We start from the raw sequence: 23,835 nt of genomic DNA, 5'->3' as shown, positions 1-23,835 counted from the left end.
TTGCACTGGACACTAATATTTGCAGGAATCACTGTTTATTTTCAGATACTGTTAACAGGAACTTTTCCTGATATTCAGGTATTTCTTTTTCTTTATGCTCTTTTGCATTAAATTTTCTTATAGCCTAGCGCTACTCTAATCACTTTCCATATCTCTCTGAACACTGATCTAACAAGCATATGGTACATCAGATTATGCTAGTATGACTATCTGCTGATGTACTGTGTGTTTCAAGGTTGGGGGCTGGTTTCTTTACACTATTCAGAAGTCTCACCTGAGGCAAATTTCAATTGAGCTCAAGTACCTGGTTCTTTTTACTCTTTCCAATAGTAGTTCATCATTCTGTATTGTTGTTTGCTCACTCTTTGCTTGATCCCTTTAAAATTTTTCAGAATGCATTAAGTAGTGCCCCTTTGTCAAATTTATGTGATAAATTTCCTCATTGTGAACATAACTGTCAGCATGTCAAGCTGTATATTTTATTAAGAAAGCATAAGCTGTTTGGTTTTCTACTGGAAGAAGACACTGTATTTGGTTCTCTATTTGGGAAGTGTAAATAATAATGAGTGAATTAGATTGAACCCTATCACTAGACATAAAGGTTCACTTTAACGGGAGCTTATCTGAACTCCATCATAAACAAGAATGTTTAGATTATTTAAGAGCCATTTCAGTCAATATGTGAATGTCTTTGGCAAAGCAATACAGTAATTTAGAAGCAAACCTTCTTTCTACTTTTTTTCCTTCTTCTGTATAAGGTGTAGACAAGAAGGCAGAGCTGGAGAATGAAAAGGACAGAACAAAACTCAAAATGAACTGAACATTTTCTTATGACTGGTAAATATTTTAAAGGAGTATACCAAAATAATACTTAAGAGTAACTTTACCCTGACAATGGTATCAAACAGACTACAATGGAAGAAGCTTCTTTAAAATGAATGTAACTCTTTTTTCAATGTAGGTGTATAGAATACATCTCATTAAAGCTCTAGAAGTGTTAGAAGTACTCTAGAAGCATCTCGTATCTTTCTTTGTGTGAAAATAACTGATACAGAAGGGAGATAACTTTTTGACTCATGGGAGAAGCTGCAGTTATTAAAATTTGCAGAATTTCCTGAGATTGTGAGATGAAAGCTGTAAGTGAAAGGATACCATTGCAAATTAATATACAAATAATATATGTACATATATTTCTATATCTGTACATGCACACATATATATTTTTATAAATATATTGTGCAATTTATATAGCTATGTATTAAATAATCTGTGGAATTTACTACATTCTAAGTGAACTCAGTGAGCTAACTAAGCTAAAGAGTCAAGATTTTTCATTTTACATTTTATTAACCTGAGAAATCAATACTTTTCCAAAAATAGATGGAATCCTGCTAACCGCTTCAAAGGCACGTAGCATCTTCTACTGCACAGTTGATAAACAAGTTGGAACATTCAAAATGCTTGGAAACAAGAATGCATGTCTACAGATACTTTACCAGAAAAGACCTAGAAGGAATCACTACAGAAAGCTATTCAGTATTTCCAACTTTTCTTACTCCTAAATTGTTTTCCACCATCACATGTGTGCAAGCACTGTAAACATTCTTGGCTATGGATACTACTGATATTCCAGATGTTAATAATTTGTATAAAACTCAGCTGGACTATAGAGTAAACTATTTCGGTTAACAATGTAATTAATAATTTCATAAAACATAAAATGTGATTTTTCACACTTCTGATGTGCAGCCCAGTAAACTTTTACCAAACTTCCACATATAAAATACTTCAAACCCTAAGAATATTTCAGTCAATGCCTAATATTTTCAAATAATTAGTAATATGTAATTGCAACCATTAATTTCCTCAGTATACAAAGTATACACATCTTTACTCGTGACTCTGCAGTAGGACATATATTTTGAACACAAACTGAAAATGTCTGAGCACTTTGTTCTTAACTCTCCTAAATATTGTAAATATAGAAAATAATAATATCTGGAATTTATTTTTCCATTTATTGTATAAGGGATTCATCACCTTTCAATGAATATAGTGCTTTAATTTTTGTATGGAACCTCTACCCAGGCTTAAATTGGCATTTTATGTGTGTGTGCCTAACAACTGATTTTCAATAAAGAAAAAGAATAAAATCAAGAATAAATATTCAAGAATAAATCAAGAATAAATATTCAAGAATAAATCAAGAATAAATCACTTTGGGCAGATTCTACTGTTGTTTTTCCTGCTGGCTTTGTTCTAGCTTTCATTTTCCTGGGGAAAATTTTAATATTGAGAATATTGAGGGCCAAATCTTTTAAGACATCCCCTAAGTGCACACACAATTAGATATCCTATGCTCATATAATTACACCAGTAGTTATTTAGACAACTCACGTTTGCCTGATTTGAGCACACAGTTGGAGCTCGTGCTAAAGGCAGGTGCATACTTTTTTTTTTACAGTAGCACAACAGGTTTATAAAAAAGGTTTTGATACTTCGAGTACTTTGTGAATCCTGCCTGCACTCCTACACCTTCAACATATAATTTGCTGTAATTCGTTATGTTGTTCCATCTCCCACTTTTGTGTGTGCTCTTACATAAAATACATAGCATTCTAAAGGCAGAAGATAATGTATTTCCATGTATTTCTAGTGGTTGGGTCATTGTGATATATGCAGACTGACTGTAGATGGCTGTTATGATTTCTAAATCAAAAGCTGTATCCTGTACTGAAAAGAAATATCGTTTCAGCACTGAGCTGTTGGAGGTATTCAAAGCATGACATCGCTAGACAAGCACTGGATACCTGACTGATTATTTTCCTTAATGTCATCAAGATCTGCCATAACATAAAACAAATGTAAGCAGAGACGCATGGAAAGTCATGATCTCAAACAGAAAATGAAGTGATCTGATTGAAATTAAAGTCTATATGGACATACAAGGAAATCTGCTTGTGTCTTAGTTTTTTTGTCCCATTTTTTCTTTTAAATCTACTAATATTTAACTTCTTAACTTAAGAGCAACTTAAATTGCTCTTTCTACTTTAAGCATTCTGTTATAGCAAGAAATTTAAATACATTGCTGTAAAACACTATCATCAGCAGGCTAGAACCTACTTTGGTCTCCCTCTTTTTTAAACCAAACATCTGCGAATCAAGAACATCCGTAGACTGGCATGGAGTTGAGATTCCCTCCCTAAGCATCTTTGGCAAAACCACATAGATGGACTGATTATCTTATTGCAAAATGGCCTACAAAGGAAAAAAGTTCTTCTCTGGAAAAAAAGGAGGATTATAAAAGATGACTTTAGAGATTAGACACAATATATTCATTATGTAATTTGTACTAAACTTAGCAAATTTTATTCCTGCTTCACATTTACAGGTGCATTTCAAATTGATCATCTTCCTCCCTATGCTGTTCTGGGATGCATGATGCATGTCAAATGGTGCTAGTTTTATTTTCCCAAGACTCAGATTCAAGTAATAATGCTGTTTCAGCTAGAATTGTATTATGGAGTATGCCCCTAGTTTACCCTTTTTATTTTGTACTGGAGATCCCAAATTAAAGCTTGGGTACCTAGTGCATTATCAGTCATAATTAGAAATTATACAATTGAACAGCGGCTTAGGACACATAGCACTTCACTTGATCTTTAAATAGTTGCATAAATATATAGATTGCAGATTGTCTTGAAAGCAAAATGAGTTCCCTAGTAGCAGGTGGTCTTCTCAAACAGGCCATGTTCCTTCAGGACATTTAATGATGAAATGGCCAGTGCCAAGCAAACAGAGGATTTACTGGATTTCCCCAAACGTCTTTATTTAAGAGAGTCTGCATGTCTTTTTGATTAAGCTGATCTCAAACACATGCCAGCAACTCGGAAATTCCAAGTCCTTTGTCTCATGTGAACTGCTACCGGTTTGCAGAGAAACGTGCTGAGAACAATCGTTCCATTTCCTACGGAGACAAATATACCGGCCACCTGCCAGGCCGCACACTCGGCCGGCTCACCGAGCTCTGCAGCTGGGGCACACAGGGAACTGGGAACGGGGGGCCTGAGCACGGCTGGGTGGTGCAACACCGGCCCCAGGACCCGCCAACACTGCTTGACATAGCCCTTAGCCTTTTCCTTCACTAGGCATTAATTTTGACGACAATATCAACAAGGAAGATTCCCCAGCGGTTTGAATCCGACCTGCTCACTTCCAGAGAGCAGCGTATTCAATACACCTTGAATGATCTCATTTTAACCTGACTCCTCCCCCCCCCCCCCGCTCCTCCTGCTAGGTAACTACACTCTGCCTAAGTTTTATGCAAATAAAAGCGCCTGGGGCTTCCTCGGAGGGTAAAAGGCCCTGAATACGCGGCAAACGTATAACTTTGCAGTATCAAAAAACACAAACAAAAATCCTGAAAAGTCCCTTTTCGCTGCTCGCAGAGCAGGCGTCAGGGGAGCTGCGCCACAGCCCGGCCCGGGGGAAGCCCCGTCGCCTCCCGCCTCCTCATGGCGCCGCCAGCCCGTGAGGTCCCGGCTGCCCCCGGCGGCGCGCCCCCCCCCCCGCCCCCAACGGCCGTGCGGGGCGCGCGCGGGAGGCGGGTGGGAAGGAGCGCGCCGCGGCGGGCGCCTGCGCGCAAGGCTCCGCGTGCGTGCGTGTGTGCGTGCGTGCGTGCGGCGGGGGGGGGGGTGAGGGGCGGTGCCAGCGCGCGCGTGCCCGCGTGCGGGCGGGAGCCCTTCCTCTTCCTTCCCCTTCCCCTTCCCTTTGCCCGAGCCTCCCCCCGCCGCCTCCCCCTGGCCCCGCGTCCCTCGCAGGGCGCCGGGCCGGCGCTGGGGTCTGCGTGCCGCACAGAGAGGGAGGGAGGCAGGCAGGCAGGCGGGGAGGGAGCAGGGGGAGAGAGAGAGAGAGGCTGAGCCACATCTTCAGGCAGCGGCAGCAGCAGGTAAAACCAGCCCCAGCGCATCTGCGCCCCTTCACCCGCTTCCCTCCCCTCTCCGCCGCCGGCCGAGCCCTCCCCAGCGGCTCCGGCCCGCCGCGGGCGACCGCCGAGGGGCGGCGAGGCCTGGGCGCAGCGGGCGGGCGCCGGCCGCGGCTCGGCCTCCTGCCCGCGGGGCCGCCCCGGCGGCGGGTTGTGCCCCGTGCTCGGGCCGGGCCGGGCTGGGCCGCCGGCGTGGCCTTCCCGGCGGGGCCTGCTGGCTGCGCTGCGCTCCGCTGCCGGGAGGTGAAGCGGGGGGGGAGGAGGAGGAGGCAGGTTTGCCACCAGGCTTTCCCCCCTGGTTTTTTTTTTTTTTTAATTGTTGTCGGTGAATGATTCTGATGGCTGAAAAGGGAAGTTAAGGTATCCGTGGTTTTTCTTCCAGGCCTTTTAGAAAGAGTTTTTTTTGGAATAAGCTGCCCCCCCCCCCACACACACACACTGCTTTCCAGCCCCTAGAGCCTCTCTTTCCTCTTACTCCCATCTGTCTGGCTTCAGTTCATCCTAACTGTCCAGTTCATTGCTTTGACACAGTTTTAGGTATTTGACTATCACGTTTCTTTTTATTTTGGATACAGTAGTTTAAGTGTTACAGGAAGAACAGATTTCAGTGCAGGGGCTGCAGTTAGCACGTCTTAGTTGTTTGAGAATTTTATACCCTTAGATCGCTGTATCATATCCATCAGTAGTTCACTCTAGCTGCGTATCCTGTGGCAGCATGCATCCTGAAGGCTTTATGGTCTGATCTTAAGGAAAAGTTGTCCCACCATGTTGACATAACTTCTTCCTTTGGTAATATATATGACTGTAAATATTTAACAGACAGCAATGTTTGTTAATACATGAAAGAATCATCTTCCAAAATGTAGTGGAATGGGAATCGGAAGACAAGAATACTTTTCTAGCCCCTCAGCTTTGTAGCATCCATTCTCCACTTTACTCTCAGTAATCCTGCTTATCCTCCCTTACAAAGTACTCTGAAACTTGGTTAAAAAGCACTACATAAGAAAAGTGTTTCCTTTCATGCTAGTGAAACTTTATTAAAGTTGTTATTTGTCATTTCTGTTACTTGCCACACACTAATTCAATTATGCACTGACAATACCTTTGTGAAAAGTAAACCTTTTAAAATGTATCCCAAATAAAGGTGGGCTACGTTCATTGGTGTTAAAAGAATTAGAAAAAAATGGAGAGTAATAGAATAAATTCAGTTAAATTGATCCTAGATTACACTTCACTTTGAGTCATCATCTGCTGTTATATTTGCAACTGGCAGGTTGAAATACTGTAAGTCCTAGAACTGGTAAATAAGAAAAGGATATAGTTTGTGGATGGTAATGACTTCTGTTTTTTCAAGCCAGTCCTTATTTCATAAATGTCATAATTATTGATAATTATCTGACTTAATGTCATTGGGAATACCCAATTATTAATTGTGACGGTTATCTGACTTAATGTCATTGTGAATAATTATCAAACTTCTTTTCACTGACCTGTGTTACATGCATGACGATTTTTTCTGTTTGGCCTAAATGCTGTTACTCTAGAATAGAGTTCTAAACCATTATGTCAAATATATTTGCAATGGTAGTGATTACTGGACTTGCTACCATTAAGATCTTTTTTAATACATTCAGAATATTAGGTAAAGACACAGTGAAACGTGTCCATAAAGCAATTGTCATGTTTTAAAGTCTTTGTATACCTTCTTGAAATTGGTAACTCTCTTGTTGAGCTAACGACACTGACTTATCCTTGTATGATTTGTGAATCTACGTTATGAACTTCAGCATACAGCAAAATATGAGAGCATGAGCAGTTGTCATTTTTACATATAAGTGTATACTGGGAGATATGTGGGGTGGGGTTTCCAGATTTTATGATGGTTTCATGATTTGATGAAACTATAGCTATAGTCAACTCCTATGAAAACCAAATCTTGCAAAAGGTAATAATGACATCCCTTTGTTCAGGAGAAGAAGAGTGTGTTCTCCAGCTTTGTGGATAGGAAATGCACCTGAATAAGGCTTATACTGGTAGCTTTCTTAGCGATTAAACAAACTGATGACATTCTTCTGTGTTTCACTTCGTTTCACATTCTCAAAAATCTAAGGACAGCCACAAACTAGATTGTTATAAATAGTTCTCAGTTTCTGCTGCGGTATTAGCAAAGCTCACTTGTCACACAAAAATGGTTGATAGCTTTTCTTAAGCACTATGGCACTTGCAAGAATGGCACTCAACTTTGAGAAATGTAAGTGAAAATGTTCCTCCTCATTTACATTTTTCTTTCTTTCTTCTTTGTGTTATAATGTTGGGTTTATTCAAACTTTTTTTTTTTTTTGCATTTGGATAGCAGTTGCTTCTTTTGAACTTGAGCACCTTGTATGAACATGCAAGAAAAATATGGTTTGGTGGAAATGTGTTATACATACTCTGCCTGCTTGTGATTTACAGTAGTTTAGAGGTCACCTTTACTGTCTCCAGGTTATTGTTGCTATTGTACCTTCACTTCTCACTGGGGAAGGACTATGCAAAGAACTATTTTATAGCTGACCACGAAAGGAATGCTGTTGTTGACATCTTTCTAGAGAGTTTACTCTGTGCTCTATCCTTAGGAGTTTTATCTTAAACTGTTAGGTATGCTGTTGTAATTGACAACAGCTGTTGCTGAGAATTGTGGAGGATAGATGGTTTCTAAGATAATCAGTGCCTAGTCCATTTGAGGCTTTGTCGATTAGCATGTTGAAGAGAATTTTGGATCAGGAGCCTGTGATGACTGCAGAGTGCAAATGTGATATAATCTGTAACCTGTTTGACTTAGACTTTACACTGCTCTGTAGTATCGAAGCTGTAGGTTTTGTGTGTGTTTTTTTTCCTTCTGGCCCAGTAAAGCGCCCAAAGCAGTTAAGTTGGTAGTCCATAAAAACACAGATCTCTGACTGAGTTTTCCTCTAAGAGGAAGAGGGCTCTTACACATGATAGAAGGAGTCAATTTGCCTGTGTTTGGTTGTTATGTTACACTCTCTTTTGACCACAAAAAAAATGGGTATAGCTGTTGCAATTTCCATTTTTTAGAAAGATTGCAACTGTATTCCATGTTTTACTTGAGAATGTTTTTGTTACCCAATATCAGTTTTTTTCCCCTGATACTGCAGCTTCTGAGATGATAGTACTTTGAGTAAAGAATACAAAGATGATGCAGAGTTTGAAGTTCTGGTCATGCTGAATAGCATTATAATCTGATAATTCATATTCTTTTCATTGATATTGAATAGCAAAAAGAATTATTAGTTTGATTTTTGTGGGCATCTCTGTGTGACAGTCTTTGAGGAGAAATAATTGACTGTATTTATACTCCTGAGAATTGGAATAAGAAACAGAGCCAAGCTGGAGCTGTTTCTCGAACTGCATCCAAGCCATGGAGATGGACATTAGATGTTTAGCAGTTTTTGGTAATAAAGGCTGATGAATAATCAAGCACAATAGCAATAGTATTTTGCCTCTGGTTAATGGCAAGATTTAGATTTTCCAATAGCACTGGAGCACATGACTTCAAGTCTAGCTGGAAGAAGTTTGGAAATAATAGGAAGGATCATAAGTCGCTAGTGTTCAACTTGCAGTAGAAAAGAGACAATATCACAGTATCCTTTATAGTATTTAAAAACGCATTTTACTTCTGTCCTGTTTAAGTTGAGGGGATTTTTGTTTGTTAATGGATTGGCAAATCTTTATTTTAGATTTACTGAAGAACTTTATTGCCACTTTACTAGTTAATCTAGCTGTGTGTATGTGAAAAGTTCATGTATTTGATTAAGTTAAACCTGTTTAATGCTGCATTAGGGTTGTGATCAAATCTATCTTAATATGCGAACATTTCACCTCAAGTGTGTTACAGCATCAGTTTTTGTCTGCATGGGTTTTTCTGCTAAACTTAGAGTTGGCTAAGCTGTTTTTAAGTGTATCAAGATACTGAGAATCTACCATTTACTTCTGGATGATTTGTTTCAGTGATTCATCTTTTTCACTATTTAAAAATAAGGCATGCAATTATTGTTTGAATACATTTGAATGCATCTGTTTTCAGTTTCTAGTCGCTAGTTCTTGTTATCTCGTCTGAATTCTCTATCGTATTAGGTTGCCTTGAAACTTGATTTTTCTTCCTTTGACATGGTGTTTTCACTCTTCTATATTGTGGCAGTCCTTAGCATTTCAAGACAGATAGAGATTAAAAAATATATTTTTAAAAGAGCCTGAACAGATCATAGATTTGCTGGGCTGACTCCTCTAGGACTCTTGGATAAAGTTTAACAAGTGTGCTGATTTAAAATGTTTGTCTCACAATGTTGTTTAACATCTGATCTGGAACATCTGTTTAACAAATGAGTGGGAAAGAATGTCAATATAATGTGACACAATTATACCATTTTTGAATCTTTCCAACTATAGAATGAAAATATTTATTGAATATTTTTGATCTTTCTGTATGATTTTTAACACTTCTGCCACCTCAGTGTAGTCACGGGCCTATGCTATTAGTGAGGTGATTTTTCTTACTGATATTTGTAACAGCATTCAATGCTGGCTGAGTTATGAATGGATGTTTTATGTCTCTCATCAGTTTCTACACTCTGTAATTCCAGTTCATATAGATGGTGATCTAGTCCTCCCTCTTCTACATTTGTGGATCTCACTTTTGTATTTCATATGCTTGCTTTTGTTTTCAAATAAACTGGGTTGAGTTGTAGCCAAAATTGTCGTATTTATTAGCTGTAGAGCTATGACTGATCATAGATAAGAGTCGCCTGAAAGAACTTTGCATTTTCATATTTTTCTGTCTAAGATTTTTCCTCTCAGTCAATTTTGTTCATAGTTTTGCTCAGGTTCAGAAAATTCGAAACCTCATGAAGATGAACATGTATGTGCATGATATATTTACACAGACACCTGTGAGCTCTGTCTATCTATGTAATCAGATCATGATCAGTGGTTTCTAGTCCCATGACTTAATCATTTTAGCCATGTAATGGGATATATGATAATTTCTCTGTGTCAGATATGGTGAGTGGTGTTAGAAAACTATTGCTAATATTTTTTTTAAAACTGATGTTTTTATTGTTGATGCATAGTTTTATATAGGTGAGTGTTTTTCCACAGAGATACAAAATCCTTTTACTCTTTTTACAGTGTTGTTGCATTTGTAATCTAACTGCCTAAAGTCATACTCAGAACTCTTTTCTGAATTGTTACAATAACTTAAAGCTCAATAGTATACTCAAGCAGTGTATATGATTATTTCCAATCTATTGTGCTTTAGATGCATCAAGAACAAATTATTGTAAATCTGAATAAGAAGATGTAATACCTAGGTGATGCTTTTGATTTCTTGTACCTTCTTGACTAAATTTTGTCTAGACTATTAATGATTAACACTTACTAGTTTTGTAGAGCGTTACTTCTGTAGATGAAAACGGCATTAATCGTTTTCAGTGTGAGGAAAGCAACTTATTCAAGGCGAAAGAGTAACTGGATGGGAAAGCTCCAGTTGGAACCCAGATTTTATAATATCTCACTTATCACAGTTAACTCAGGATCACACTGTAAAATATTTAATAAATCACACAAGTTTATTAAATCATGGAAATGAAAAGGCAATTTAACAATTTAAATAGTGACCTATGTAAAAGACATCTGAAAAGTACAGTGAAAGAGTAGATAAAAGGAAGATACTACTAATAGCTGTAGAAGGAATACAACTAAATATTTAGGATTATGCTTCTTTTAGTGTAAAGATTTTCTTTTTAATGTAAAGATGTAAAGGCTATTTAATGATTGTGCTGCAGGAATAATTTGCTTCTTAATTTCTGCATTGAGAAGAGTGGCTCTATAGGGGTGCTGATGCCTGTTTCCCTGCTTTCTGTAAAGCTTTCATGTGTTTTTAGAATGGTGGCTTGGAAACATGCAGTATATGCAGCCTGTTATTTCATTTGGAACTGCATACTTAAAAGGGAGCTTTGCTTAACTTTCAGTTAGTCATGAGTCAATAGCATAGTGTTTCCTCCTTTAGGCCTGACTCATTTTTAATATACACCATTTGCACGTATGCCTATGGTGCTAATAAATATGCACAGTTTGGAGAAAAGTTAATATATGCAAGTACTATATCTGGGCTTTTCTTTTTTGTTTGTTTGTTTTGTATACTGAAAAATAAACCAAGTGCTGCTTGTGCTGATACTTCCTAAAGTGCCTTGTACTCACCCCTTAGTCTTTTTGCACAATGCATTAAACAGTTTAGGCTAACAGGCCACCGATTTGACCTTACTTGATTTTAAGTATAGTTCACGTTTATGCATAAAGCTTTTACTGATTTTTGCCTTGTCAGTTTTACTGCTTCGTGAATATGTGTATGCAAGAGATTCTTCTCTTTTGGAATATTGAGAAATCTGCACTCCTGTAAATTTTATTTCCCTGTATGAGAGAACAGTGGATGGGCACAGCAGAAGTGCAACAAGCAGGAAGTTTATGGCTTCCTGTAATCAGAGGAAACTGATGTCCAAATCAGTGAAAAGGTTTCTTCTAAGCAAATCAGTGGTATGTTTATTGTGCAGAAAAAGCACTCAGAGTATTAAATCAAAAGTTAGTGCCTTGAAAACTAAAAAAGGGGGGGAAAAAAAGATATTTTAGAGAACATTTTGTTAATGAAGGAAAAATTCACTTTTTTATTTATGAATTGACTTCGCAGTTTTCCAGAAAAGTGCTTATGTCACCTTGAAATGTCTTTTGGAATTTCATGCGGATACTCGGTATATTGATTTAAATAAATTCATTTTGGGGCAGTTAGTTTTATTCTGAAACATTCATTTTGAACATTCATTTCCCATATAGAATTTCTGAAGATTCCAACAAACTAAATTATATTTTTTTCCCCGCTCTGATTATGTAAAAGGTATGGATATTTTACTTGGAACTTTAATCAGTTTTTCACAAGATTCCCTTCTGTAGCCAGGGCATAGACCAGATGGAGTTCACCTAGTAGAAGGCTACTTTGATTTTTGTATTTATTTAGCAGCCCCAAATCTTATTATACTGCCCATAAGTCTTGATTGGAAGACTGCTTCCCTTAAGTGCAAGATGACAGCTGAGACTAGGCTGCAAGTCAGGGAATTGGACAGAGTTTGAAGGGATAGCCAGAATGAGTTATGTCTAGGGTAGGATGTACCTTTTCCATTTTCAGCTGATTGTCCACTGTTTGAGGGTATTTTGTATTATAATTTAGCTTTTCCAGAACTGGAGTGGGGCTGAGTAGTTGACTGGATGCTTTTGTCTCTCCTTGGGTCAACGACATTATTGGGTTTACGCACCTTCAAGATAAAACGTCAAACATTCTTGCCCGGTACTGACTTTTGTCCCATCTTGAGTTTTAAACGCGTTGCTAGGGTGCAGTGAGAGGAATTCCTTATCTAAGATGAAATGAAAACATATATTGGACAGATAGGTTTTAGTATTAATTTTTAATAGCCTTGTGTGACAATGTCAAACATGTACTTTGTAGAGTCCTCCTGCCTTTACCCACAAATGCAGAATCCATTTATTTCATGGCTCAGGCCTTGTGAAACTGAGTGGGAAAATCAAACAACCGCAGCAGTTGTTATCACTGGACATAGCTCCACTTTGACATTGTGGACAACTGAGATGAATTGAGGAACCCTTGCCGAATGACCAAATGGCACTATCAGCTCTTCCAAATCCAGCTGAAATGCTGTGTTCCTTTAATAGCACTCCTCTCTGCTTTACAGCCTCAGTGATTGGAGAAACTTCTAATTTGTTTTTAATATATTATACATTTTTGTTCTGGTCTTCCTAGATTTTGCATAAACAGTCAAAGTTCTTTTATATTAGAAGAAAAATATGTAGCTCTACGTGTAAGTCAGTGTTGAAAACCGACATGGGCCAGAAGTGGGAGCATGCAGGTGCTATTTCCTAGCTGTTGGGTGAGACTAGGCTTTTTACATTAATTTACACTAATAGTGTATGATCAGTCATAGCTATAATTTCCAGTGTGAGCAATCTTATTGTGAAGAGGGCAAATATGGGCTGAATGAACAGCATTTTTTACTCCTAGTAACAGCCTACCCAGATTGGGATAAAAGTATGTCGATAGACTCATGCTATAATTTCTGTAGGTTGACTGGAGCGCTTCAGTTTCTAGAGCTGCTGTTATTTATCGTTTAGCCCATGAGCTTGCGAGGCACCTCCTAATGCAGATAGTCATAGTCCTTTGCCAGTGTTTGAAGGTAACTTTCAGTAAGATCCTGTGTAATCCTCTCCCATTTTCCATTATTTTTAGTAGCTTCAGGCTTGCACCATCCCCTTCCAGAAGTAATAGATCTAGCTCAAGCCATACAAGCTTGGGAAAGAAGGCTGGAAAGGGGAGAAAGGGGTGGCGAGAGCTTAGGCCAATGGGTTTAAGAGGGATACCTTCAGCATAAGGCTCAGATGCTTACAATCTTACAGTGCTATTCAATGTCTATTAATTTGTACTTTTTTTTTTTAAACACTAAAGATTACCTGTTTTTCTGTAGTCTGTCTGCCTTAACGCTCACAGCCTTTGGCTTTCTTGAACCTGAAAGAACCTAGCATACTTCTAAGATTCCACCTTTTTGAAAAACTGGAGTAAAACCAAACTCAACAAAACAGAAACCGTCACAAATATTTAAGGGCCGTTATTCTTTTTTATTTTGTTTATTACAGTGTACATCTCTTAGCCTTTTGTCTACCTAATTTTTGTACGTGACAAGTTCCTCTGCTTCTGTGTTTGCAAGTAGGTCTAGCTACAACAGAAGTAATTGTAAGATAGAAGGGAAATGTAGGCAAGGAAGAAAAAGTATGCTTACAATAAAGATGCATTCTTTTTTAAAAAGGTATGCAGTAAGAAGGGAGTTAGTTTTAGGGAGGGTAGCAGGTTATATTGACTACCTGCATTTATAGGAGTAATGGAAAAAAATAGACTTTTACATGGGTTTTTAACTCGGGTCTTGTTGGATTATCTTAAAATGGTATACAGTGATAAAGATGTGGACAACAAGAAAAAGTGTAAATTTGCAGAAGAAAGGATCAGTAAAAACAGTGTACGGTTACTGAAGATCTTGGCAACTGGTGTGGTGAATATTTCAGAGGTTGCACACTGCATGGATTGGTAGGGAGGCCATATGGATTGTGCTGATGAGAGGGAAAATGAGAATTTTAGTTGTGTAGACAGGTTGAGTCTTACGTATATGGATCTTATAAAGAAAAGCCCAAGGTTTCAGATATGATCCAGTCTTTTGGAAGATGAGGAGGAATAGATAACAATCACCTCATTTTGAATGTGAGTGGCGAAGATGGTGACAAAGATGTGTTTGCTAGCTGAAAAAAGTGGTCAAGGATTTCTTATTCTTCTCAAACACACCGTTTACTTTAAAAATAAAAATATCTGTACTAGTAGATGAAACGGACATTTCTTGTGTGCTATGTACTCTCTATACTTCCCCTTCTAATAAAAAAGACTCAAGTTGCCAGCAGTTCTCTAGACTGGTAGTATTGTATTTTAACTAATGTTTCTCACTCACCTTGACTAGACTACTTATAAAAATAATAATCAGAATAATTTCAGAGTAAATGAAAGGTTGAGTACCAGTTTTGTTTTCTTCAGCTGTGAGAGAATTTATCTTTAAAGCCTTTATCTTTAAACTGAGCTACGGTTTGCAATGATTTTATCATTAAGAAGTATCAAGAACTAACAACAATAAATTAACTGCCATTTGCCTTAACACTGATTTCAATATGTTATTAAAAATTGTTTGGTGAAAGGTTATGGTCATGCCAATTTTACTGTTGTTCATTTTGCTTAGTTTTAAAGGAAGTGAAATGTTTCAACTCCAGAATTCTGTTATAGGAGCTAGTAATGTATTTCTATTGGTTCCTTGATATATCTGTTTATAGCATCCATTGGATGTTATGACTTTCTGTGTAGTCCTTTCTGATACGCTAGCCTCCTTCCTGTAACTATTGAGATACATTTTTTCAATTTCCCTTTCTTGACAAATTGTTTAAAAATATTTTTGGATGTGAATTTTTACCTTTTGTAAGGCTGAAGGTGGGCTTCACTGTCAGCTCCTCTCAAAGTCTGTACCACCATCATAATATGTTGACTTGAAGGTACAACTGAAGAATGGCAAACAGTGAAATGAAACTGAAATGCAAGCAGATTTTCTAATAACTTGTACATGTAAACAAAAGAAAAAAGTTTAAATGATGTCTGCTATCTTTCATAGGTGAAAGATACAGGGAGGGACTCTCCATTCTCTTCTCTCCTTCTGTCAGAGCAGAGGGTCTGTCATCCAGCCTCTTACTGTTTCTGAAGTGGCCTGTCTTACAGACAGGACTCAAAGTTCAATGCCCTGCTGTAAAATCTGTTATTTCTAACATTTAATTGGTCGTGGATTATCTGATTGCACTGGACCCTGCTGTGCATTCCTGGATCCAAGGGCATATATAGGTTACATCAGTCCTTAAAGGACTGGTCATTTTATTAATAACGTAATTGGGAAAAAAAATTAACCTCCTTCCAGCCTCAGCCGGCCTGTCTCAAGGAGAATTCCTTTGTGACCTCACTAACTCGAGAGATCTGACATCACAGGGTGGAACAGCTGCCCTTGATTGGTGACGCAGTTGGACATTGGTGATGAAATGGCAGGGGGATCCATCTGCTCCATGTCTAGAGGGAATGACTGTGATGAGGTGAGATTCAAGCTGTACTTCTGCTTCCCTCTGCCCAGTTAAGCCTTCATTTGAAATGCCCTTCCCCAGGATTAGGGTCGGGGAGTGGCTGGTCACTCACTAGATCTTGCTCAGTCTCTGCTGGCTTGTGCACCTTGTCAAATCCCACACCTGAAAGTACCGCTGACATTTGGCAGAGAATGCAAAAGAAATGCATATCACGAAAAATAAGCAAATAGAAATCAGCACTGTACTGAATTTGAATAGCTATATCTGAATTTAGTCTCATTCTGTTGGCTGGGCACAATGGAAGTCTGAGATAATGACCTGTACGTATCTTAGAATAGTTATTTTTATTTTGTTTTGCTGTCTGACTCCTGATTGTGCTCTGCCCAAAGCTGAGTTCTCTTAGTTTACCCTGAGTTTTCTCTTTACACATCTGATATTTCTGCTTTTTAATGTTCTCTAAGACTTTGTACAAGACAGCTGATAATATATGACTTATTAAGAAAGACTGTTCTCATTCTGTAATTGAAATATTCATGAACAATAATATCACACATATTTGACCTTTCAGCTATGCTGGACCTTGATATATATGCTTGTGTCACTAAGCCTGTCTTAGTTATGACAGTTATGAAATCAGGTCTCCAGGTACCACCTATGCTCTTAATTCTCTAATAAACAAGAAAAATGAGTTGGATTGGGTTTTGTCTTCATTTTTTATTTCTCTCTTTCATAAAACAGTAATAGATACTGGGAGATTTTTGATATCTGGCCAATACAAAAGATGCTGTGAATACATATAAGCATTTTAGAATTCTAAATTGGATACACAAACCTAATACACACACTACAAATTATTTCTGAAGTTTAAATGCTTTCAGTAAATCATGGTCCTAAAACGCTGTCTGGAGCATTCTGGCCAGGAAAGAGCTGTCATTCCTAGTACAGTATTAGAATGCGTGTACAAGGAAAAATCACTATTCTGTGATAGCTCATCATTTGGGTGTTCTTCCCGCACGCTGTTAGTGCTACCTTAGTCCACCAGAGCTTTCCCATGCAGACAGACTGAGACAGACTGTATTTACTAAACTTTAGAAACTTTATAGACACCTTGTTGGACAATTAAGGCGTTACGACCCTTGATGACTGATTTGTGCATAAAGTGGATAAAGACCATGTTATGGCAGCTGCTCTTTTATTAGACCAGGTGAAATGGTTCATTCTTAGACTCACACTATGGAAGCACAATAAAGTTATGAAGTATGGAGGAGTAAAAGTGAATTTGACTTGATTTTATTAAGAACTTTTACTCTGTGTTTCAATTGTAGTTCTTAAGTTTGCTCACTTTATATATTTTACAGCCAAGAAATTGAAAATTTTTGTTTTAAGAGTCTCTAGTTCTCATTTGTGGAATAAAAGAGGGCGAATGACTAACTAGGGTTATAGAATGGTGACCCAGACTAACAGTACAACCATCTTAGTAAACCTTGAATGATGCAATCTTCACGTTATCTTGTCATGAGACTAGAAAATTGAGCTGAGCTGCAGCAAAATCTGTTTACATTTAAGATCATGTGAAATTGGTATTCATGATGTGCCTCTTTTGATCCTGAAGGTGATCTCTCATAATCAAAAATGTTAAAGAACATTAAGATTACATTTTCTAGGGTTGATGTATTTCTATAAAAGTACAGAAGATTGGAAAGTACAGCGTATAAAACTTACATGGGCATTATTCCTGCTGCTTGTGTTAGACTTTGCTTCATGTTTAGATTTTGGCCTTTAGCTGATTTCATTAGTCAAGCTATCTTTTTCTTTTTTTAATAAGCATTACTTGTAGCATTGCATGTAGAAATTTAAGGTTAAAATGAAATGGTTAGTTGTAATGGCATGCACTCTGGAAAGGTAGCCTATAAATAATAAATAAAATAATGCCATCTCTTTCTGACAAGCATATGATTTCATGAAATTAGTTTACTGTGAAGTATTGCATGTGATACTGTACATTACTGAAAACAGTTTGAACAATAGTCTGGAGAGTTATTTCAGTGCAGTTTATTTTTAAACATAGTTCATTTCCTTACAGCATATATTCTTTGGCTTTTTCCAGCTTTTGAGAGGATTTCTTTGTTGTCTTGATTTGCTGTTCTAAAGGCATTTGTCTCTGTTAAGGAAATTAATTGATCTGACAAGGGTCAAACGAAATATCTGTTGGTTGCCCATATGTTTTTGCTGCATGTCAAACAATACACTTGTTATCATTATGGATTCTTATGTAAAATGGATAATAAGGTGCTAGTATGGTTAAGTGAAATGATGCATTACCTTCTGGATTTCTGCTGAGTAAGCACTTAGTTCATGAAGTCAAATGTTGAAATCTTAGGCTTCAGGCTGCTCACAGTTTGTTCCAGGAAGGGAAAATTGGTCTATACTCAGTCATGAGTGACTTGACTGCTGACTTCAGTGATGGAAAGACCTACATCTAACTAAACTTGAAATGACCAGTATAATTATAAACAAGATAAATTTACTGGAGCTGAGAAGTGGGAAGAAAAGGTTGTGGGCCAGCGCAGCTATTCTCTGTCCATGTTTCTACACCGCTTTCTGTTCATTAATTGATTATTTCTGCTGTTATTGTTCTATAATGATTATGGTGCAACTAATGTTGACATTAGTTTACTTGATATGGGTTAAAATTTTATTTCAAATAGCCGTATCTAAATTTTAAAAGTAAACATTGGTGGATCTGGTTTTTAATGAGTAACAGCAGAAATCTTGTAAATATACTGTAAAACACATTGAAAGAGATTTAGTGAATGTAGGCTTTTTTAAAATAAAATTGTTTGTGAGGTAAGGATGGGCAGAATTATGTAGGCATGAGAGGTGATGCCAAGAGTTGGGAGTTCGGGAAGGATGACTAAAGGTAACTTCTGAACAGAAAATATGGACATTTTTAATTAATTTTATTTGAATAAGAACTTGAAATATTGTGTTTTAAGGCTATTACGTTTTTAACAGGATGAATTTTAGATTCTGGTCTGTGTCAGTGAAGTGTTTTATCCTGAAGTCTTGTGGATAGCAATCAAATTTCCATGTGAGAAATAAAATATGGATAACTTGGAGTTTAGTTAGTGAACAAATCTGAGCAATTGTTCAGATTTCGGTAGTAGTAGAAGAAAAAATTCTATAGCTGGTTAAAGCTTTAAACTACCTATTAATAGTAAGGATTAATACTGGCATTTAGGTGATGGTAGGAAAAGTAAGATTAGTCAGGGAAAACAGTCCCGTAGCTGTTCATGGGCATAGCTCTGTACCTTTGCCTTGTTAATGCCTTTCTACTGTGATCAAGAATATCCAAAGTTTATGGCATCAAAAAAATCACTGTGGAAAAAAGCTAAAGGATTTTTTTTTATTGTTAGCTGTGGTTTTATGTTTGGTTTTGAAGAGACTGACTTGTTTTATAGTTTCAGTCAAAGATCAGCACAATCATTTGAGCCTTGACTTTTTCTTCCGTGTGTCTGACAGTGCTGGCAGCATTTTCTTCTATCATGCTTTTGTTGTTTAAGATCAACTCTTTGACTCACTGATGCTGTTATGAGGAATAAACAAGCCCTATTTCTTTGAGACGATTTGTAGTATGTTTCTAATGGATTCCGAATTTAATAATATTGATTTAATAGTTATTAAATCATGTAGCTGTAGTAAACTCCATAACTGTAGACTTTACTGGTAATAATTGTGTCAGGGAAATGAGTCTCACTGCCCCATGTGAAGGTGTATGTTTTCAGTCCTGATGATATCAGCTTCTGCCCTCTACCACTTCCTGTCTACCTGCTCCAGAAAGTACTGCTTCCTCTGTCTTCTTTCTAGTCTTGCACGTTCAAACTCTGTTTTGTAGTCACTGTATTGGAAACTTCCTGCCTGGCCTTTTTCCCACTCATAAATGTGTTAGATAGTTGCAAATCCACATGTACTTCCAGTCAACAACATAAAGAACAGATTAGTAGATCTCATACTCCTGTGCATCTCTCTCTTCTCTACCTTGTTGTCTTCCCTTTCCCACTTCTACCACCCTTCCAAAAATATACCTTTTTTTTTTTTAAACTTTTGCTGTGCTTTTAGCCTGCCAGTTTTTTTCATTTCTCCCCTCCATTCACATGTGTTACCACATTCCCGTACCCAGGCTTACGTTCTAATACATGGGGTTTAAAATATGTGCCCACCTGTGAGCAGGCACTTGGCACAGTTTAGAGGGTAGTATGTTGTTGAGAAGCCAAGCTTTAACTTTGGTGTGATTTCTGGGATTAGAAAACATGTTACATTTTAGCTTGCGATTTTATCTTGTAGTAGACCACTGCTGGAAATTTTGGGTATGACATGCTTACTGTCTTCTGTCTAATACACCTTCCTGTCATATAAATTAGATATTCCCTGAGGCTATAAATGTGGGACTTCAGGGAACCTACGTGCAAGGTGAATACCTTAATCATCAGGGAAAAGAGTAAATCTCACTCTGTTGCACTGCCAATACACATTCTATACAAAGTGAAGCAGAGACAAGAGAGAGGGAGAGAGAGATTAAATAGCTGCTCTCAAGCGCAGAAGGGATTAGTTCTTCCAATTTTGTGTGAATGCTCTAACTGTAGATATCTGAATACAAGGGAATACTGCCTGTTTTTGGTCATGTAATGACAAGGCTTTTTTTGATTGTAAAAAACTTAAAAACTGAATAACAAGTGTCATGATCATTGTCAGAAACTGATGAAACTGAGGACTACAAAAAGCCACGATTGGCATGCCAGTCATTTTATTTTTCCATTCCACTGGTAATTTTAACTATAGATGAATATCATACACGCTTCACCAAACTGTTTCAGTAAATAAACATAATTTAACAAAGTATAAGGAAAATACACCTTTCTATATGTTTAGTTGAATTTACTTTGAAAAAGTATATTTTGTTAAACATCAGTTATTACCCCAAATAGTGATGATTCTGCATAGGAAGGAGTGAGGGTCCTTAGGGAAATGAACAGCACTCCTGATCTGGAGTTGGCACAATGTGAAAAGCAGTTGTATTTAGTTGGGAAAATTTTCGACTCCATTGTTGGAGCCCCAAATACCTAATCTGTAATGCCATTAAAAGAAAAAATAACAGCTAATTCTTCCCCTTGTAGAAATTAGATATATACTTCCTAATTTTAAGCATTTTATCCAATTTAGATCTAACATGTGGAGTCTTTTTCTTCTTTCATTATGAGAACTTAAAATTCTTCAGTATCTGATCCCATTAATGCATTACTAGACCTAGCTCAAACTTTTTCATATAACAGTTCGAAAGAGATTAGTGGAGCGGTATTATTTTGTGTAAAACATTCCTTTACTTTAATGACAGTTTTCCTTTTATTTAAAGGAATGTAAACAATGAATGTGTGCAAAGCATATCAACTGACTTGTTGCCTAAAATAAGAAAAAGTGAATTTTTAAATATTCAAACTTAAGTTAAAAATGTAATTTAATGCAGACATTATATACTTTTAAAAACTGATAGTTAATGGTCTCATAATAATAATTGTCTTCCTTGTGATACTTTTTTTTAATATATGACACCTGTATGTATGCTGTTATATAACATACAACTGATGAGGATGCCCGTTAGTGAATACGATCTTGAAAATCTTCTGAAATCTTCAAAATCATATTTTCCAATCTCCCTTATGTTTAGGTCATCTTAATTTAAAAAAAAAAAAAAAAGTTGGCAAAGTACTACTTTTTTCCTGTTTTCCAAGACAAGTTTAGGTAACTTGTCTTCTCAGAAATAACATGAGAAACTTTGAGATACAATGCCCCCATTTAAATTTCTATTAGTTGAATTTTTCCTCCTCTTTTACTGTTTTGTTGTACACTGGCAAAAGAACTGCATTTTATATTATTAATCCATGTTTTTATGAAAGACTAGTATTTATCAGCCTTCTAATTCACTAGAGTAACTTGGAGGGCATAGCAATTTCTAACGTACTTTTGTCTTTGGCAGACTAGGTGTCTGTCCTTTTATGTTTGAAGGTAAAGTGCTAATTCCTTCTTCACTAGTAGCATATCGTATAAATCTGATGATCTGTTTTAGGGTTTAAGGTATTCAAAAAATGTTATCACTTTCACTCTAGTGGATAAACCAACTCTTTTTTTGTACACTGCTTGCTAACGGAGGTGGTCATTTTATTGATGAATATGGAAAAAGTGTATAGTCCCGTGCTTTGTTCCATTTTTGTGATTTATGACACCAGTAATAATGGATGATGAATGACATATCCAAAACATTAACAGATTATCTTAAGAGGTGTCCTAAATGAAAGAGGAGGAGACTAAGGAATAATCTTATATAATGCCTCTAAGAAAAGTAAGCTAACTCCAGAGTCATTTATTCAGCAGTATGCAAAAACCCCGAAAATTGAACTTGTTGAAATTGAACTGCTATAGTTAGTACAATGTTAATATAATTCAGCGTTCTTGATGCTTGGATGTCCAGCTTCAGGTGCCAAAAGATGTAAAGCGTACAAAGTAAAGTAATTCTTAAATATTTTAAGTTAAAACATTGAATTGAAGTGTGTTTAAAGTAAAACACGGCAATTTTGTTCGTCATTGATGATGCTTACATCCTCTTCCCTAAATTCATCTGTCTCGTAATACGACTGAAATTTACAGCAGTTTTCTGCTGCAGTTTGCATTCACTAACCTGATTATACTATGTGAAATGTTCACTTGTTCTAAGAGAAACTGCACACCCTCTCATTTTTTTTAGCATCTGATGTTTCCGTATTTTGTCCATTTGTATGCCACCAGCAATAATTCCCCCAGTGACATTGACATTAGCAATCGCAGCAGGAGTCTTCACAGATGGGAAGAGGTATTTGAGAGAGAGAGCGTTTATGTGCCCAATCAGAGATAGGGAGCATCAAAGCAGTGGGTCAGTTTTGTATGAACTGTTACTGCTCTTATTAATCTGTTTTTCAGATTAAATAATAAATGGAGTTAATAAATGGAGTGTAATTTAGCCACCATTGTAGAGTGCAGTGAGATCTAGGGAATGCAAAAAGTAGCTGATGTTGGAAGAAGTAAAACATCCTGGAAGTTGTCTATATTTTGTAAGGATTTCTATTTCAAAAACAGCTTATGAGTATGGTTTTGTAATTGTTTTAGGTTGACCTATGTGTGGGTTTAGATCATCTTGCTGTAAAAAGGAGCAATGCTTCTTTCCTTCTCCCTCTGGTCTCCTTTTTGGCATTCTCTTCTCATGCCTTGCACCACTGCTGGGGTTTGTGTGGCCAAATGGAACTTGTCCAGCTGCTAGATAATGCATTTTTTCTGTGTTGATATTATGCAGTGAGTTATGAAATCATTACATGTTTTTGCTATGGAGTCAACTGAGCCCTATTAAGGCCGCGTTTTCTACATCAATGACAATGGAAAACCGTTACCCTTGATTTTTTTAGTCAAACTGGAGCACTTTAGGGTAGAGATAGCTAACACCTAGGAAAGGTATCAGTCAAGCACAGGGGGACTCAATGTAGTCTGGTGTCAGCTTGGTGGATTTCTGGCACGGCTAAAAGACTAACATTCAGATGAGGTTTCTTCTGCTTTCCGTTTCTTAGCATACAACCACAAAGTAGCCTTTACCTGGTTGAGCTTATGTTGATCCAGTTTTCACCTTTTTCCTCTCTCTCTGGTTTTTAAGAGCCTTGAGATTTTGTTCAAGTTCTGTAATTTGTAGTTCAATTCCATTAAATGCCCTTATATTTTCCTCTGAATAGTAGTGTCTGATAAATGTTTTGCTCTTTTCAGAACTGATAGTGTAAATAATATCAGTAACAAAATGTGCTCCAACCCCAGCTCCTTTCAGTTTCTTCTGAGGAGAGAGGAAAATGGAAACTTATGATTGAAAACTCAAAGTCGAAGATAATATTCCTTCTATAATATGTAATATTTTTAACATTTACTGAAGTGATGTTCTTGTAGTTGCACTGAATTCACCTACAGCAAGGAGTTAAACAAACATGTAGTGCCTTTTGTGTTAAATTTATTATCCATTTCCG

General features: G+C 37.2%; 1 protein-coding gene across 13 annotated transcripts in view; it reads left to right on the top strand.

Moving 5' to 3' along the window:
* The first annotated feature begins 4,688 nt into the window (after nucleotides 1-4,688).
* Nucleotides 4,689-23,835, top strand: part of TBC1D5 (TBC1 domain family member 5) — a 328,685-nt gene continuing 309,538 nt past the window's right edge. For 3 of the 13 annotated variants that reach the window (XM_068935349.1, XM_068935340.1, XM_068935348.1), the window contains exon 1: nucleotides 4,716-4,948. The gene's annotated coding sequence lies outside the window, so the exon portion shown is untranslated. Of the gene's footprint in view, nucleotides 4,949-5,444; nucleotides 5,522-6,954; nucleotides 7,236-23,835 lie in introns of those variants that run through there. The other 10 variants (XM_068935351.1, XM_068935355.1, XM_068935352.1 and 7 more) reach the window with 8 other exon arrangements.

Source organism: Struthio camelus, chromosome 2 (assembly GCF_040807025.1).
Source record: "Struthio camelus isolate bStrCam1 chromosome 2, bStrCam1.hap1, whole genome shotgun sequence".
NCBI lineage: Eukaryota > Metazoa > Chordata > Aves > Struthioniformes > Struthionidae > Struthio > Struthio camelus.
Note: the sequence above shows the minus strand (reverse complement) of the source record. Positions and strands in the feature narration are given on the sequence as shown.